This window comes from Grammomys surdaster, unplaced genomic scaffold, assembly GCF_004785775.1.
Source record: "Grammomys surdaster isolate TR1022 unplaced genomic scaffold, NIH_TR_1.0 67, whole genome shotgun sequence".
In the NCBI taxonomy this organism is placed as follows: domain Eukaryota; kingdom Metazoa; phylum Chordata; class Mammalia; order Rodentia; family Muridae; genus Grammomys; species Grammomys surdaster.
In genome coordinates this window covers 5,522,816-5,540,116 of record NW_021604569.1, presented here as the reverse complement: position 1 = coordinate 5,540,116, position 17,301 = coordinate 5,522,816, and positions in this window count along the sequence as shown.

Below are 17,301 nucleotides of genomic sequence, written 5' to 3'. Positions count from 1 at the left end.
TTTTAAGGCTTATCAAATAGAATTCCTTTTACAAAGAAGTTAGGTTAAGACGTTTCTATTTTTTTTCATTTGGGTAGAAAATACATTATTCCTGATACTCATCAGGAGCTAGGGATTGATTTGATAAATTCAAATTTCATTATCTTTGTTCTTCTACATAAATATGTTTGGATAACATGGGAATCCATATACTTACTATATAACTACTGAATGCCTGCAGACTTAATGAGGCCCTGCTTGGAGGTTTTGTGCATATGGCATAGCTCTATAAAGAAGCAATAAGCCCTGGAAGTAAGTGTCTTTTGGAAAGTTTTTCTTTTGTGAGGTTATCTGTTGATAATGAAATATGGAAAAATCTCAACTTTGCAAGGGTGAGTTTTAAAAATACTCTACAAAAATACATGTATAAACAGAAGTAGTCTATCGTTGCTGCAAATCTCAATATGTGATTTTTTTTCCATTTTGAGGTTTTTATTCTTAGGTTCCTATATATGCAGATATATATATATATATATATATATATATATATATATATATCTCATAACTCAGTAGCTTTCTATTGATTGGACAAGAGATGCCTCTGAAATATCCTTATCAAGGTCATCATACCCTACTTTGAAAATATTTGAGGAGATGTAATGCATTTTCAGTACAAGATGATAGTGTAGTTGGTTTTGCAGTCGTTGTCATTGCTGGAGTACAGAACATTAGTCTTTGCCACTAGATATTTTCTTAAAATGTAATAAGAAAAGACTATGATATCATCAACCCAAACAAAGTGCTAGAAGATCTACAGCCACCTGTTAGCATCTTCCAGTTGATAATTTTAAACAAATGTCAGTAGTATCAGGTCTTTGTATGCTTGAGATAAAGGGAGAGTCACCCACTTTCTGTATTACTGATGCTTTTATTCTTTCTGTTCAAATTTTCATTGTGTTTGCTTCAACCTTTTCAACCACCGAGCAAGAGAAGATTATGTGTCTGTGGCCACAAGGAATCTGGGGACAAAACAAAGGGAGATGGGGTTTTGTCATATTCCATAGCAGCATAAATAATGTCTTGATCCTTTGAAAATGCCCAAAGGATACATTTTTCCTAGCCCTAAGTCAGAGTCACCATCTGAAATCAAGGTGATTTTCCACAGTGAGTATCTTTTGCATCCCCTCCCCCTTCCTCACTGTTTTCAATTGTTCCAGTAGAGAAGACTGGGGCTCAGAGAGTTGATACACAGATAGGTGTGGCTTTGATAAGCCTTTTGTTCGGTCTGTGTAGACCAGTTCCTTATGCAGCTTGTCGCACTGTCCCTTGCCTATGTTATTTTTCAGTCATGTGAAGAACAATGTTGGAATTGTTTTTTATTTTCTATGAGAATACTATCATCTTGGTAATTTATGGAGAACAAAAATCTGTTTTTCATATTTTGAAAGGCTAAAAGTCTAAGACCAAGATGACAATGTCTCATAATGTCCTCTGGCTGCAGACTGGCAAAGAAGAACAGACTCCCCGCTGCATAAGCTTTCATAAGGGCAGGGATCTTAGAAACGAGAGAGAAGGCATCATAAGCCAATCAACTTGTAGAGTCTATGCCTCTTGCAGAATCACAATAACTATATGACTGATTTTGGAGCAAGTCAGTCAAACCTTAACAGATGACAACATGTCAATAACATTTACTACTTCAAGGTAGTAGATGTGTGCATCATGTGACATCAGGTATTGTACAATGGGTAAAGGGCTGAGATAGGACCAAGAGGAACTTCCTCAACCTTCCTAAAGTCATTTGAAATATCTTCTTGACGTCATCGACCGTCTCTTCTGCCAGTACATTTAGTGGCCTCTGAAGCAGCCTATTGTTTCATATTGGAAAAGGGATATTCCTTCTGGACTTGAATTGGGATTTCTTTCATTTGCTAAATGTTAATAAATGGTATGAACTAAAAATGTCTCAATTCCTTGTATAAAAGCATCTTTCTTCTGATTTGCAGCACACTCCCTTATCTGTGCTCACACAGGGAGACATCCCTGTCCTGTCTTCTTGCTGATTCATTTCTGTATCCAAGTGTATCAAAAGCACTCCTGTCCCAAGCATCCACACTCATCAGGATTTAATTGCATCATATGATGTCAGTAAAAATAAAGCAGGGACTGGGTCCAGTAGCAATGCCAGACTACATCATGTCTGAGGCACAGCTAGGAGGAGGTAGGAAATAGTCTCCTGGTGCAACTTTCATCGGAAATACTTTACCCCAGACATATTCATCTTTGAAAGAATGTAGACTTATTGGTTTGATTTCTAAACCAGGAAGAACTGTTGTGAAGACTTCATGGCTCAGATATATATAGTAAAATTATGGTCCCAGTGGTGATATCAGTAATAAAGATAATATTGTTAATATATAATGATATCAATATACAAATTGCTACAGAGACAAGAATTGTAAGAAAGAATCCCAGCCCACCGTTCTTCTTGGGCATTAGCTAACTCTTCGGGACATTTCATGGTATATGTGTCAGGATAAGTAGTCAAAGATACACAGTAACAATTAGTTGTTGCTTTGTGTGTGTGTGTGTGTTTTCTTCCTTTTTTTTTTTTACTTTTCATTTTTTCTTTCTCTTCCTTTGGATAAAAATTTACTCTTTCTTTGAAAGTCTAAATGGCCTCTAGTGAGAGTCTGGGTCCTTCCACAACAAATGTGCCGTATTTGAACTTTGCTATCACACAACACTTCCTGTGGCTGCTTGTCTGAAATGACTTAATTTGCACTGCAGGACCAGCCCTGAACCCACAAATACTCCAAAAAGCCACAGTGAGCCAGGGCAGCAGACCTATTACTAATTTTTTATTAAAATCCCCGAGGCACCCAGCACAGGGCCCCAAAGCAGCTTTAATAATAGACAACACACAGCACATTTTTCTTGTATTGCCATGTAATCAAATCTGAGGCTGCTGTTCACTTTCTTTGTTTTACCTAGAGGACCAGCTTCCAATTTAGTTGTGGCCTACTCTAAACTGATTCTTCATTGTAATTAATGCCTACTTTGGCCTCAGCCACTTACACAACTTTCCATTAGAGGTTTGCAGCCATCCACAGAGTATTTTGCTAAGTTACCCTCACAGACCTGCTACAGCTGCAATTTTGTTAAAGTCCTTTTTATTATTTTTTTACAAAGAATTTTTAAATTGCTTAGCTAAATAGTTTTTTTTTAATTCCCCCTTTTCTCTTCTTGTGCCGTATCTATTAAAATGTTTGGGCAAGAGTCCAAGTTATAGCAATCCATATAACACACACATGCACTCATGCATACACACACACACACACACACGCGCACGCACGCACGCACGCACGCATGCACGCATGCACGCACGCACATACACACACAATTTGCCCCTCCCCTGCCTCAAATAACCTCAGCCTGTAACTAATTTCAGAAAGAAGGCTGAGAGAACTTATTTAGATCAAGGTCTGCTAGGGCTCATTTTCTGTCTGTTTGTTCTGTCTGCTTCCTCTGTGATAGTACTTGGGTATTTGCATTCTTTGCAGAGACTGCTGAGAGACTTCTGCAAACATCTGTGCAGTAGCTCTCTCACCACTAACCTTACAAAAGCATATGTTGTGTCTTTGCTGTTCCCTGAACCTTCTCTGTTAGCTAGGTTGACATTTTCAGTGACTTTCCTTAGAGCCTTGTGTAAAATGGCTTTCCTAGAAGATTCTAGATCTGCTTATGACCTATCTTCTCTCTGTCATTCCCAGACTTTACTAAACTTCAAAGAGCAACCATCAGAAATTGAAGACCCTGACTCCTTAGTTCCTTCCCATTTCCACCTGGAGAGCTGGCCTTCTGGAGGATCTAATGAACAAAAGAGGTTCTACAACCTGTCGTGGATAACATATAACTTCTGAAGGAAGGAGCTTGGAGGGAGCAATTCTTTTAGAAGCCTTTGGTGACAAGACCATGCACAGTCATGATGGTACCTCTGCAATTTGTAATTCCAATATTTTAAATATTAATAGTTTGCTCTCTAGGACTGGGAGGGAAACAACAGATTTTGTTAATTCTCTTTGTAGTATTTCATAGTCATCTACTATTGGCCTTGTGAGTTAGATTTATAGACTCTTTGCTCACTTCTACCAAGTGAGCTGTTGGAGGCAAAACTTATACAAAGGCTTAATGGAATAGTCTATCTATGTTATGGTTAACTGTCCATAACTGGGCCATGTGAGATATAACGTATCAGGGTTAGAGGATGGGGAGAGTTAAGATCCTATCTAGTTCCTGGCTTTGTGGCTTATTTATTGAATAAATATGACCAATTGGTCCCTTTCGTTTGGTGGCATCTCTCCAGATTTATGTCTAGTCCTTCCTTCTTTCTTTAAGAAGGGACTTTGGATACCATCAGACAAACAGAAACACTTAAATAAGTGATTGGCCCGCTATGCTTTTAAACATAGGTATTTTCACACAAGAAGCAAGGCATGTAGTAAGGAACCTAGTCCCAATACTGGGTTTAGGAAATCTCATGCTTCTTGTGCTTGTGTTTGTATATATATGTATCACTTAAACTTTTCTAAATATAGCCTGGCACTGAGCAGAGGGGAATGTTTAATTTCTCAGGTTATATATTTTGCTTTTCAGTTGAAAAGCTCCTATGTACACTGGGACATGTGTTGTAAGTACTGAAGACTAGCAAGGATTATCAGCCAGCACTGAGGAGAAAATTCTTAAACGTATAACTACAGTGTGCTCTGCCACAATTATAAATTTTATTTTCCTCTTTTTCTACCCCCTTCTCTTGGTCTGTGTAACCAGCTTGTCTTCTCCTGCCTGCTTTCTGAATGTGACCACACATTACACCTCTTCTTGCCACCAGCTGTCTCTCCCACCAGCAAACAGCTCTCCACAACCCTATTCTATACCCATCAGCTTCTCTTTAAGAATTACCCAGCAGTAAGTGTGGGAAGCTGCCTACCACCAGTTACAGCAGACAGCCGCCATCCTGCTCTGTTCTGAGCACATACAATGACTCTATTTGTACTTATTTTCAAGTTAAATCAGGAAGCTTCACTTCTAGGTCTTTTAGTTCTCAGAAGTGCAATGGGAAATTCCCTTTAGTAGATTGTTCTGAAGAGTGTGCATGTGTGTGTGTCCATTGAAAGACAGGAACATTCTACCTGGGTCACTGACAGATGTTAAAATTTTCGAACAAATAGAACAACTGACTATAACTTGCCAGGTACCCAACTAAAATGTCTTTCACCAGCACTTAAGTGGAATCACCATTTTTAGTACAAAGGGAGAGAATCTAACTCAACCTTCTCACTTACTAGATGTTCGAGGTGCCAGCATAGCACTACTGTGTTTGAAAGAGGCAGGAGAAGTAAATTATGAAACACATTACTAAGCAAGTTACACTCAGAGATTGCTTAACTAATGTAAAAACTACAATGTAATGAACAAGTGATATATCATGGTCCTGCCTTTATGGTATGGACACAGATGACTTTTCTGACTCTAGGGAGGAAGAACTTTCAAGTGAATGAAGTCTACAGAGAGAGGCATAGTGGCAGAAGATACAAGAACATGGAAGCTGAGGAGCATGAGGAAGACTGAGCAAACCCTGCACTCTGCACTGGGTAGGATGAAACCACACAGTTAGCTTCTCAGTCAGTAGGTAGCTCCTGGATGGTTTCTGAAGGATGGTAGCATGCTACATTCATTGTTGTTGTTGTCCTAAAGAGATGGATTTAGTGTGTGTCCCTAACAATTATGATTCAGGTGGATCTGACTGAGTTGTACACGTAGACAATCTTAATTAACCTGTGGTCTTCAGGAAAGCTTGTTCCAATTGGGCTTTACTGTGCTTAGAATTACAATTTAATTATGGACCATATCTTATAAGGGGAGAGTGAATAACAAGTGCTCCCCTGGAAATAAGAAACAAAATACACACACACACACACACACACACACACGCATGCACGCACGCACGCACGCACGCACGCATATTAAAGTTATTTATTTATTTTTCCCCCTGTATGGCCAGACTGGAACACAGTTGGCTGGTTGGCTGAGCTTCTGGGTTGGAGAAGTCATATCCTTAAGAAACCCATAGCTATCCAACTTTTTTCTTCTCTATGCTCGTCCTGAGTGTCTTTCCCTTTTGTGTATGTGTGTGTTTGAGACAGATGGCAACTTTACAGTGTGATGTTAGGAGGAAAAGTGTTTGGGACGGGAAGAGCAAAGGCAAACAAGAAAAGCAAGCCTTGAATAAGCAATTTTTCTTAAAAGGAATACATCCTGGGACAGTTTATTTTTGTGATCTGCCTGGAATTTGGGGACAATGTGCTAGAATTCTCTTCTTGCCTTCAGCTGGCAAGCTGCCTAAAAACGGTGGAGGACTTGGAAGAGAGACACAATGTTTCTATTAAAATAAGGCTTTATTGAAAGCAGGGCCAGTGGCTAAAGTTAGTCCTTGGTTTTTTTAAGGCACTGTGCCTGGGTCTATGTGAACAGTGGAGTGGAGAATGGAAACTATTATCCAGCTTGGGCGCCAGGGCTCAAATATCTAAGTACATGCAAATCACTGCAGGCCAAGTGCTGGGCTGCTCTTGGAAGAGAATATGAATTATTTGGATAATTTCTTTAATTTCTCATTTTATTTATGGAGTAAACAGAGTCTATATTTGAGCTCAGGATGAGTTTAATATATTCTCTTGAGCTGGAAATACTCCTCTGAATTTCTTCTTTTCCTTCAGGGTTGTTACTGTTAATGTTTATAGGAAAAACCTCCTTATGGCTTGGGGACCGAGCTGAGCTCTGGTCACATCAAACCTCTTTGCAGTATTGCAGTCCTCCAGATGTGCAGGGATGGCTTCCAGACCAGATTCTTGTTCTTACAGGAGCCCCAAACAAACACTTCTCCATCACAACCGGCAGTTGTTTAAGATTCTCTATTTGAATCAGTTTCAAAACTCGAGAGTCATGCTGGTTCCTTGATTTCACTGTGATTCCATCTTTGCCTGTGTGCTATGGAGTCTTTGTTTGATACATTTTCCACATAGGAGTAGTATTCATTCATGTTTATTAGGCTTAATAGACACAACATACCACACTGAATTTGTGAGTTAATCTCAATTTTTATCGATAATATTATTGTCAACATAATTGCTATACTATATTTAAAATATTTATTTATATGTGTGCATGTTTGTCTCTCTGTGTTGTATATGTGTGTTGTGTGTGTGTGTATCCATGTGGACACATGCTGTCACAACATATGTGACCCCCAGAGGACAGCTTCTAGGAGTTGTTTCTTTCCTTCTACCAGTTTGCTTCTGGGGATTGAACTGTAGCAAGCATTTTTAGCTGCTGAATCATGCTTCTGGAGAAGTACTATAGGAGAAGAAGCGAAGTCTACATGATGTTAAAAATTTCTTCAAAGTCACAAAGATATGAACAATAGCTGAAGCCCTTGAACCCAAAATTAATTATATCCAGTTTACAAAGAAAATATTGAGTCAATTTTATAGGCTAGGAATTTACTAGACACTGGTAAGGCTAAAGAGAGATGGATAAAGAGATAGGTAATATGAATTAAAACATAAAACTATACTGAAAGCATCAAATAATATAAAACTATAGTGTGTCCCTGGATGGGAAGGTTAGCTGTTGTGAAGGCATTAGGATTACCCAATGGTCTTTATTTGGTGCAGTTCTAAAAAAAAGGAACTATCTTAGTTAATATGTCAAGATAAGTGTAAAGTTCACTTTGGAAAGAAATTACAGGTAATGAGATTTTGTAAAGGAGATAATTCCTCTGTACTGACAATATTATGTTCTTCCAAACTAAACTAATCAAGAACATGTAGATATGAACATGTGAAGCTAAGCGGGTATCTGAGAGTCAGAGGTCAATGCATGTAGTTGGAAGCATGGCACACATACCCATACAGTAGTCTAGAAAAGAAATGGATGGCTACAATGGATAGTCTTAGGAAAATAGCTTTATAATTTGGAAGTAGAAACTTATAACACTACTTCTTCTTTTATGCTATGATTAACTATTACTAATTCCAAGTAATAAGTTGCTAAATTAAGCCAGAAAATATATAAAAGTAGATATTTACATATTTAATATTTTCTAAGTATAAAAATTGTTATATGTCCAAAGATATGAAAATAACCTACATAAAAATGAACCACTTGAGGTTGGAAAGATAGCTCAGTAGTTGAGAACACTGGCTGCTTTTTCAGAGAACATGAGTTCAATTCCAAGGACCAATATAGGAGCTCGCAATCATGTGTAACCCCAGTTCCAGGACATCTTACCCCCTATTCTGTTCTCTACAGGCACTAGGAATGTGTGCAGTATGAAGACATACACACAGACAAAACTCTCATGTACATATAAGTAAAATCAAAACATTTATATCAATGACATAAACCAAACTTGATGACAAACAACAAAGCAAACATTTTTGCAGTTATTCATGCTAAGACAAAAGCAGTAGTCTAAATTGGTAGGGAGAGATGAGAAAAACTCCTAATTTCCATTTCAAAATGTAGGTAAGTAAACACAAATAATTAGGCATATATGTTTAGTATGGCCTTATCAAGTGTTTTGAGCTCTACATCTGCCAAAAGTACTTGAATAATTATAGTGATATCCCATATTTCATCATGAAGATGGCCCAGACTTAATCAATGGTGTGACATTCCTCTCTGAGGTCATGAGTAGGCAGAAAGGCTCACCCAGCCAGGGATACAGAAATGTGCTCTGCTAGATTTTCTATTCAGCAGGGAAGTTTTAAGACTTAGGTTTTTTTTTTTCTTATGTGTATGTGTGTGCATTTCTGTGAGTGTATATGCTGCATGTATGGGGATGTCCCTAAAGGTTGAAGGTGTTGAACTTTGCAGAACTGGAGTTATGGGTAGTTGTGAGCTCCCTGGTGATGTGGGTGCTTGGAGCTGAACTCCCGTCCTCTGTAGGAGCAAGACATGCTCTTAACTACCGAGGATCCCTCAGACCCCATTCTGTACTTTTGTAGCATAAACAAAAACATTCAAAATTTTCACATTTATGATTTGAGTATAGACTTTCTTCCTAAATGTGCAACAAAAGGAAACAGTTAAAATTATAGTACACAAAGATCTGTTATACAAATATGTAGCTGCTCAAAATGTGAAATAATACTTTGTATAATGGGAAAGACTCAATAAGTAAAATAAGTATGATATAATTTATATAAATTTTTTCCTTAAAAAAATCTCACACACACACACAATTATTTTCTTTACTGAAAAGAATGTGAGAACTAAAAATTAGAAAGTGGACTCTTTACATAATATATTTCTGAAGTTTAAATTTTAAAAAATGATTTGTCAATTGTTATATTTTCAAAGACAAATGAAACCAGTCCAAGTATTAAGTTTAGATTCAGCTTCTAGCTGAGGGGAAGAACAGTCCTGCAACAACCTTTGGTGTAGGAACCGCCAGGTGATGCTCAGAATGATGACCTTCCGGTTCTACTCATCAGAGAACTGCTATCCCGATCCTCATCACCCACTCCAAATCAGGGAAAGCTCTAGGAATTTATAGGAATGCTTGGATGACATTGTCATTTAAATTGTTTTAATTTCACTGAATTTTGTTTTATCTCTAGTAAAGCATTTTGAAATAGCCCTAAAAAAAAGACCCTCTAGAACCAAGCTATTGGCTGATCAATTTGATTAGCAGTTAGGAATTATAAATGGAAGATAAAATGAGTCTTTTCTTGTTAAGCAGCCCTGGTAATAAATGGCAAGTACATATTTTTCTGAGGCTTTTATTCTTAGAAAGGAAGCAAAAGGATATAATAGGTTTTTAAAATACATGCCACATAATTTATTCTGACAAACAGATGTATTTTGTTGTTGCTATTATCATTTGATGAAATACTTTAAAACTAGTCCAAGGTGGTCCATTCAAATATAATACATCCAGTACATCTAGCAGTTAACAAAATTTGGATGTGTAGCATAGAATGGTCATTATTTTTACTGAAAAAAAATAAAGGCACTAATTACTTACAGACAAGATACTTAGCACAAACAGATAAGCTTCAAAATGAAAAATTCTCGGTTTATGATAATTATGTTCTCTGCTTTGTTTTCAGAGACTGATAATTTGAGGCTTTAAAATCACCAGGAAGCCATTAATTGGAATTCTTCAATAAAAAATAAATTACATAGAAGTTCATGATGAGTTGTAAAGGCAGAGAGACTATATTATACAGTGGGCGACATTGCCTCACTATTTATAACCTCGTGCAGATATGTCTAGCAGGAAACTCGAAGAGATTTGAGATGTGCGGATAGCAATTACTCACAGATCCAAACTATCTGCAGATATTTCAAATAACAGCTTTTAACAGATTTCCTCACCAACAAAGGCGACTTTCATTTGAAACAGCACTCTGCTAACGTGTTGCTTCTTGCTTTTGACATCTTCCATGTCTTCCTAAGGTCATGTGAAAGCTTAGCTGTAGGAGAGATAAGTCTTCACATAACAAGACATAGTGGAGCCCATAGACGAGCACTTTATCCCCGTGTAAAAGCAGGCACATGCTGGAGTATGTTCTTTACTTTTTGTTGAAGGTTCAGGTTGCAGTAGCTGCACAGGTTAGCTGCAAACCAGCTTTGCAACTCTGCTCCTTTATGCTTTCCAAAGAAAATCAAAGCATTGTGAATCCTGATATACCATGCATGTGTAGGGCTGAAGGCAAGAGCCAGGCAAGACGTAAGGGCTATGGTCTCTGTGAGAGGAACCCAAAGAAAAGCGTATCTGATCTGGGAAAAAGTGAGCTGGTAACTCTTCATTTCAAGGTTGGGCAGGCGGGGTCCAAGGTCATACAAAGCTATAACACTAACTTAAGTTTAGGTAGGCAATACAAATAGGATATTGATGTCTGGAAGTTCATTACTTCCCTCTCCAGTGATGTCAGCACAGAACAAGGATACATTGGTTATCTCCATGTAGGGTAAGAAGAATTTCTGAAATGGAAACAAACACAGTCCTCTATGGAAGAACGAGAGCTGGAGCCTGGGTCTAAGAGGTGGTTTATATTTAGTTTTAATACTTCTGCCATTCAGTCAACAAGCATGTTCAGAATTGTAAATAATTAGAGTAAAAGTGATCTTAAGTCTGTACTGAAAAATTATAAGAATGCTCAGATACACATGGAGGCGATAGCTTGGTTCTGTGGAATGGGTATAAATTTTGTAATAATCTGAATTTGTTAGCAGATGTTGTGCTTCAGTAATACATAGTTCCAAAATCTCAGTTCCTTGATACACACCATAGAGGGTGAGCTCTCACCCCTGCTTTGTCCAGTATAAATGGCTAGGGATTTCAGTTCATCATAGCCACCACCGAGCAAGGCTGATGAATTTACACATGGCTTATTTATACAGTAAAGAACAGAGACTGTGAGGAACTGTGCTTGAACTGTCAGTGCCTCCACTTAAAACCAATGCAATTCATTTCTGCTTATGTTTTATTGTCCAGAGCAAGTAACTTGTCCACTGTTAGCTTCAAAGAGTGATAGTGATATGCAGGGCCGGGGAGGACTAGAAGATTTGAAGACAGCTCTAACTCATGCCCGTATCAGTTCCCAGTGGGTCTTACAATGAAATACCTGAAGACTTAGTGTATAAGGGAGCACATATTCATTTTCTTACTTTGATGGAAGGTTTAAAAAAGTCCAAAATAAGTTTCACAGGTTCAAGTTCAAAGCAGTAGCAAGGGCAGGATCCCTCTAAAAGAACATAATCCTTTTCTTATTCAAGGTTCTAAAGCTGGACTTCCCTCCTAGTCCTTGGCTTGGGATCTTTTCCTCCATCAAAGTCAGCAGTGCAGCATCTTGCTTCCCTCTTCAGACCCATTCTTTATGAAATGTGCAGAAAGCAATTCTCTTTCTTCTTTCCACAAGTATACTTTTGATTGCCTTCAGAGCTCATCTGGAGAATATATACTCACCCCATTTCAAGCTCTCCAACTTATTCACATTGACAAAGCCTGCATTAGCAGTATACAGTGATATTAAAAGGTTCCAAGGATTAGGAACCAGATTATTTTGGGGGATATAATTTACCTTACCTGGAGGTCATAGTCCAAACCTTAGGAGTGATACACAAATCCTATCCCCAAGTTACTTGATTAATAATCATAAGCATGTGCATCCTGAGGCTAAGCTTTTTTATTTATAAAAATGAAGTATGAAGATTTAGGTAGGTCATGGTTTCAGTTATTTTTCTCATTGAATTAGTTAATCGTTCTCCCGTTCACTCCTTTTGGTTATGGCATGTTACTGTTTTTTGCTTATGGTTCCATTGGCATAGCAGCAGGTAGCAGGAAGTTCAGAGACACCTTTAACCACAATAAATGTGAAGAGAAAGAGCAAGCTGAAAATGGGGTGAGACTGTAAACTCAAAGGTTACCCCAGTGATCTGTTCCATTCAGCAAGGTTGCTCCAGCTCTCCAGACAATGGTAGATACGTGATCCCACCCGGGGATGCTTTCCTTCCAGACATTCACAGTTATGTCCTCTACAACATATTTTAACATAATAAGGTTTTGTGTTGATGGTAATGTGAAGAGAGAGGAACACACACATTCACATCCTGGATCATCCGATGAGTAACCAGTATGGCTCCTGGATTCAGTGTCTAGGTTTCCATCTCTATAGGATCACATGAGCACCACGCTCGCTCATCTGTTACTTAGATAAAATGACTATGATTCTTCATGTTTATGTGTGCCAGAGAAACCCTCTCTTCCATGACCCTGGACGTGAAGAGTCTGAGAGAGTCTGGGACACAGCTCAGGAATGTGCATCAGCAGCATCAGTTCAATGTTACTGTAAGTAACTTCACTACAAATGAAATAACACAGGGCAAACTATAAAGGGTCAAGAAAAAGTATGTATGAAAAATTGATTATTAATGAGATAACTGAAAAATAAATTTCTTGAGGAAAATCCAGATGTCTCCTTCTGAGGAACACCAGGCTAGCGAACTTGTCTGAATACTTTCGGAATGCAATGGCCTGTGTCAAAATGAGAGTTGAGCTTTTTCAGTGATTCTACTCCTAGACTCAGAACCTACATGAAGTTCGTCCATGTAGTACAAAATAAGTCCCATATAATTAATTTGACATATAATTAATAGCAGTAGAAGTAAAGTGGTGGGAAACATTTTCAAGGCATTTTTCTTTCCTAAGCTGAAGGAAGAATGCCTTTGGAGGGACTCAGTAATTGCCCACGTGTGTTAACAACTTAAGGCAGCGATCTAGAGAGAGCCTGGTAAAATGTGTATTTTTAAAGTTTCTTCAATCTTGATCTAAATATCATAAATGCTTCTGGGCAGGAGAGGAGGAGAGGAGAAAAAAATCTGTTTGGCAGATTCTCATCAGACTTCTTCAGTCTCTCAGAGAAAGCAGTGAGGAAACACCCTAGGAACCCTTAAGGGTAACTAGTCAAAGTGACATTCAAGGGGACAGCTAAATACTGGCTTTTCAAACCAGCCATGGACAGCTGTGGAGGGACAACTCAAGTATGCAATCAATAAACCAAAGCAGTGTGTGGCAGAAAGAAGGCTAAGCCAGACATTGGAAATGTTAGTAGAGTACACAGCTGAGTCTCAGTAGTCATTGACTCATCTGTTGACTAATGTTAAGATCACAACACATTAGCCCACAGACTGGGAAGGAAGGAGGTGGTGGCTGTTTTTGAAAGTCATATAAAGGATTAAGATCCTTCTAATGCCTTACCTTGAAGGGAGGTGAGTGGCAATTTGAGCAACAATTCACTGTAGATGTTAGTAGGAAAACAAAAGCTTAAAAAGATGGCTTAAATGTTGGATGATGGGTGTTAGGGATTGGAGCTGCTAATCTCAAAGCTAGAGAGCAGAGAATAACACCATTATTTTATAAAAAGACAAAATAATTAATTGATTAATCCAGACAAAAAAGAGGTGAAAAGAAAAAAGGAGGAAACAGCCTGCTGAGATACAAAGGGTGCTATTTCAATACTGTTGCATTATATGTAAATAGATAAATTTATCTCCTAAAATATAAGCTCCCCTAGTTGGTTAATAATAATGGTGATAACCAAGTTCAATGTTATTGTAAATAAATTCACTACAAATGAAATAACACAGGGCAAACTATAAAGGGTCAAGAAAATATATGTATGAAAAATTGATTATTAATGAGATAACTGAAAAAGAAATGCATTAGAGGTAATGATGATGTACATTAATGATATATTTCACCAACCAGATCCAATAGTCATGAAACCTTGTGCATCTAAAAGCAAACCTTTAAAATATACGTTGAGCCAAATTAATAGAAATGGAAGCAGAAAGTGACAAAATCTCTAATCAGAAGTAAAAACACACATTGCTCTGAAAAACTTAGCAAAATGTAAGGGACAATGTCAGGACATAAGTAACAATGAAAAAGACTATGTATGTGCTTTGCAATGGAAGTCGAATTATATATACTATTAAATGTGATTGGTGATATTCACTAAACAGAGAAATATGTGTTTTCAGGTTTCAATTGACACATTTTAAAAATTAAGTAATGTACTAACCCAAAGGGGTTTCTCAAAACGATCACAGAAATAACTACTCCAATTTTGTGACAATAGAAATATAAAATTAGCAATTAAGGGTCTAGGGAGAGGGCTCAGTGGTTAATAGCATGCACCAAAATTACAGAACATCCAGTTTTATTCCTACCACCCATGTCATATGGCTCATAACCACATATACCTCTAACTGCTTGACATCTGACATTCTCTCAGGATTCCATAAGCAATGCATCCCCTTACACACACACATACACATAGTTTTAAAAAAGCTGAGTAGCTGCAGGTACTGAAGATCACTTAGAGGTTAAAACCATGTGTTGTTCTTGCAGGGGATCCAAGTTTGGTTCTAAGCATTCCTAGCAGGAATTTCACAATCATCTGTCACTTTAGATTCTGGATATCTCTCAGCCTCTTCTGGACTCCGTGGGTACTTGCACTCACATGTGTACAGTTTGACACACATGCACACAAAATTATAAACAAATCTTCAAAAAGTTAAATCAGAAATGAAGTAAGAATGGGTTAGACAAAAAGTTTTCTTTCCCTCAAACTCAAAAACCAAAATAAGTTCATTTTCTCCTTTACTTGATGAACAATTAAGTGACAGATAGCTGGAAAAAAAATGGCAGGAAACTTGAAAGAACCCGATACAACAATTTCGTAATTCTGGGGAGAAAAATTTATTAAAAATAGACTCAGTTAAATTAACACAATTTGGGCATGTTCATTTGGCATTAAATGAACTATTAAAATGTTATCTTCTGTCTCAGAAATCTCATTTTAATACTATAGGAAAAAACAGATAGCTTGCTTGTGAGTATAAAGACACATGGAAAAGGATATCCTCTTAGTATTGTTAGTCACAGGCAAAAAGTAACCCCACACAACCTGTGACCAGTGCAGTCTTCTGAAGACACAGAAAGATTAACAAACATTTCATTTTGTTAGCAAGTGTGGAAGGAACCACATATCTGGCATGATTCTAATTTGGTTTGTGTTAAAATAAAATAAAATATAAATCTATGCATGTGTCCATAGAGAAGAGGTGTGAAAGAATCAGAAACCAGTAGATAAGAGATGCCTCATGCTTAACTGTGGTTACCTTGGTAAAGGAAATAGAGGCAATCAATTATTTATTGATTGATTGCCTAATAACCATAGCTATGTGTATTTTTAAGCATTATCCAGTTATTTGATTCACATGTTGTGTGTATATAAATGATCTTACGAAAACAGCTGAGGCAGAGGGGCTTTGCTGTTATTTCCCTCATTGACTCTGAACTCCAGGCAGAGGTCTGTGGAGGGAGGCAGTCACCAGCTCTTCAGAGCAGGGGAGGGACATCTCTTTTGAACATGTAACTGCCATATGATTCTGTGTCCATTGACATCTGTGTGTGTTGTGGATAACTTGAGCTCAGGGAAGAATTCTTTGTTTGGTGGATTGTTATGACAGGTTCATCCCTGTTCTAAAATGACAGTAGTAGCTGCAAGTTGGTTGGAATATTACTGCACACCAATGTCACTGTCCTTAGACCACTCCACATTTGACTCTGTAGCTTCCTCCAGTGCTCCCCAATGCCCAGACTTTCAGAGCATATGCAGAATCTTCCCATAATGCTTTATTTGTGGTGCTAATTCCTCCTCTATTACTTCCATTTGACAAATACACATGACCTAATGACATACCAAGTGTGAGTCTAAGGAGACAAGGTAACAGTGTCAAGAAAAAATGAAGCAGCATTGGCCAGCATCTGTGGTCTGTGCATAACATATTTCAATGCCAAGATGGAGTGGGTAAAGTCAGGGACAGTGCCAAACAATAAACATATTGGATCTCTGAAGGCACAAGAACAGCTCATAGTGCTCCTTGAATAAAAAACCATCGTAAATCACATGACATCAACCAAGAAGAGATGCAGAGCAGATTAAAAATTATCTGTTCCCCTTCATCAATAGAGTGGCTGCTATCCAGGGCCCATTGTTGACCCAGTCAACTTTGAGAAATGCCTTTTTTTTTACTGAAAAGAAATTTTCAATAATGAGATGTTATCTTTTATTTCTTTTATTAAATATATATATTGCAACTGCCATTGAAGAAAATTCCATTGATTTGACAGCTTTGGCAAGGAAATAGCTCTCTGATATTTCCCAAGTGTTCATTGTCTATTCAGTCTTCTTCATAAGCTCCTTAAGGAAGAAACTAATACATTTATAAGTCCTTCTAAATGTGAGTTCCAGGATACTCACAACTCTGGGCTTGGGACAAGAAATGACCTTTGAAGTCTGTTACAGTGGAAGTTTTCTGGGAAGTAGGCTATGATTTAGAGTTGGCACAATACTGGTGACTGAGGAATGATCTCAGGGAGAAATGTAGTGAATGGGGCATAGGGTTAGTTGCAGCCACACTGCAGCTGGAGGGCCCTGAAGAAGTTCCTCCTGTCTGTAGCAGTGCATAGATCCTTTGTAGTCTGCTATGGATTTGGACATTAAATTCCTGAGAAAAAGAACTGATCCTAGCCCGGCGGTGGTGGTGCACGCCTTTAATCCCAGCACTTGGGAGGCAGAGTAGGGCAGATTTCTGAGTTCGAGGCTAGCCTAATCTACAGAGTTCCAGGACAGCCAGGGCTATACAGAGAAACCCTGTCTCAAAAAACCAAAAAAAAAAAAA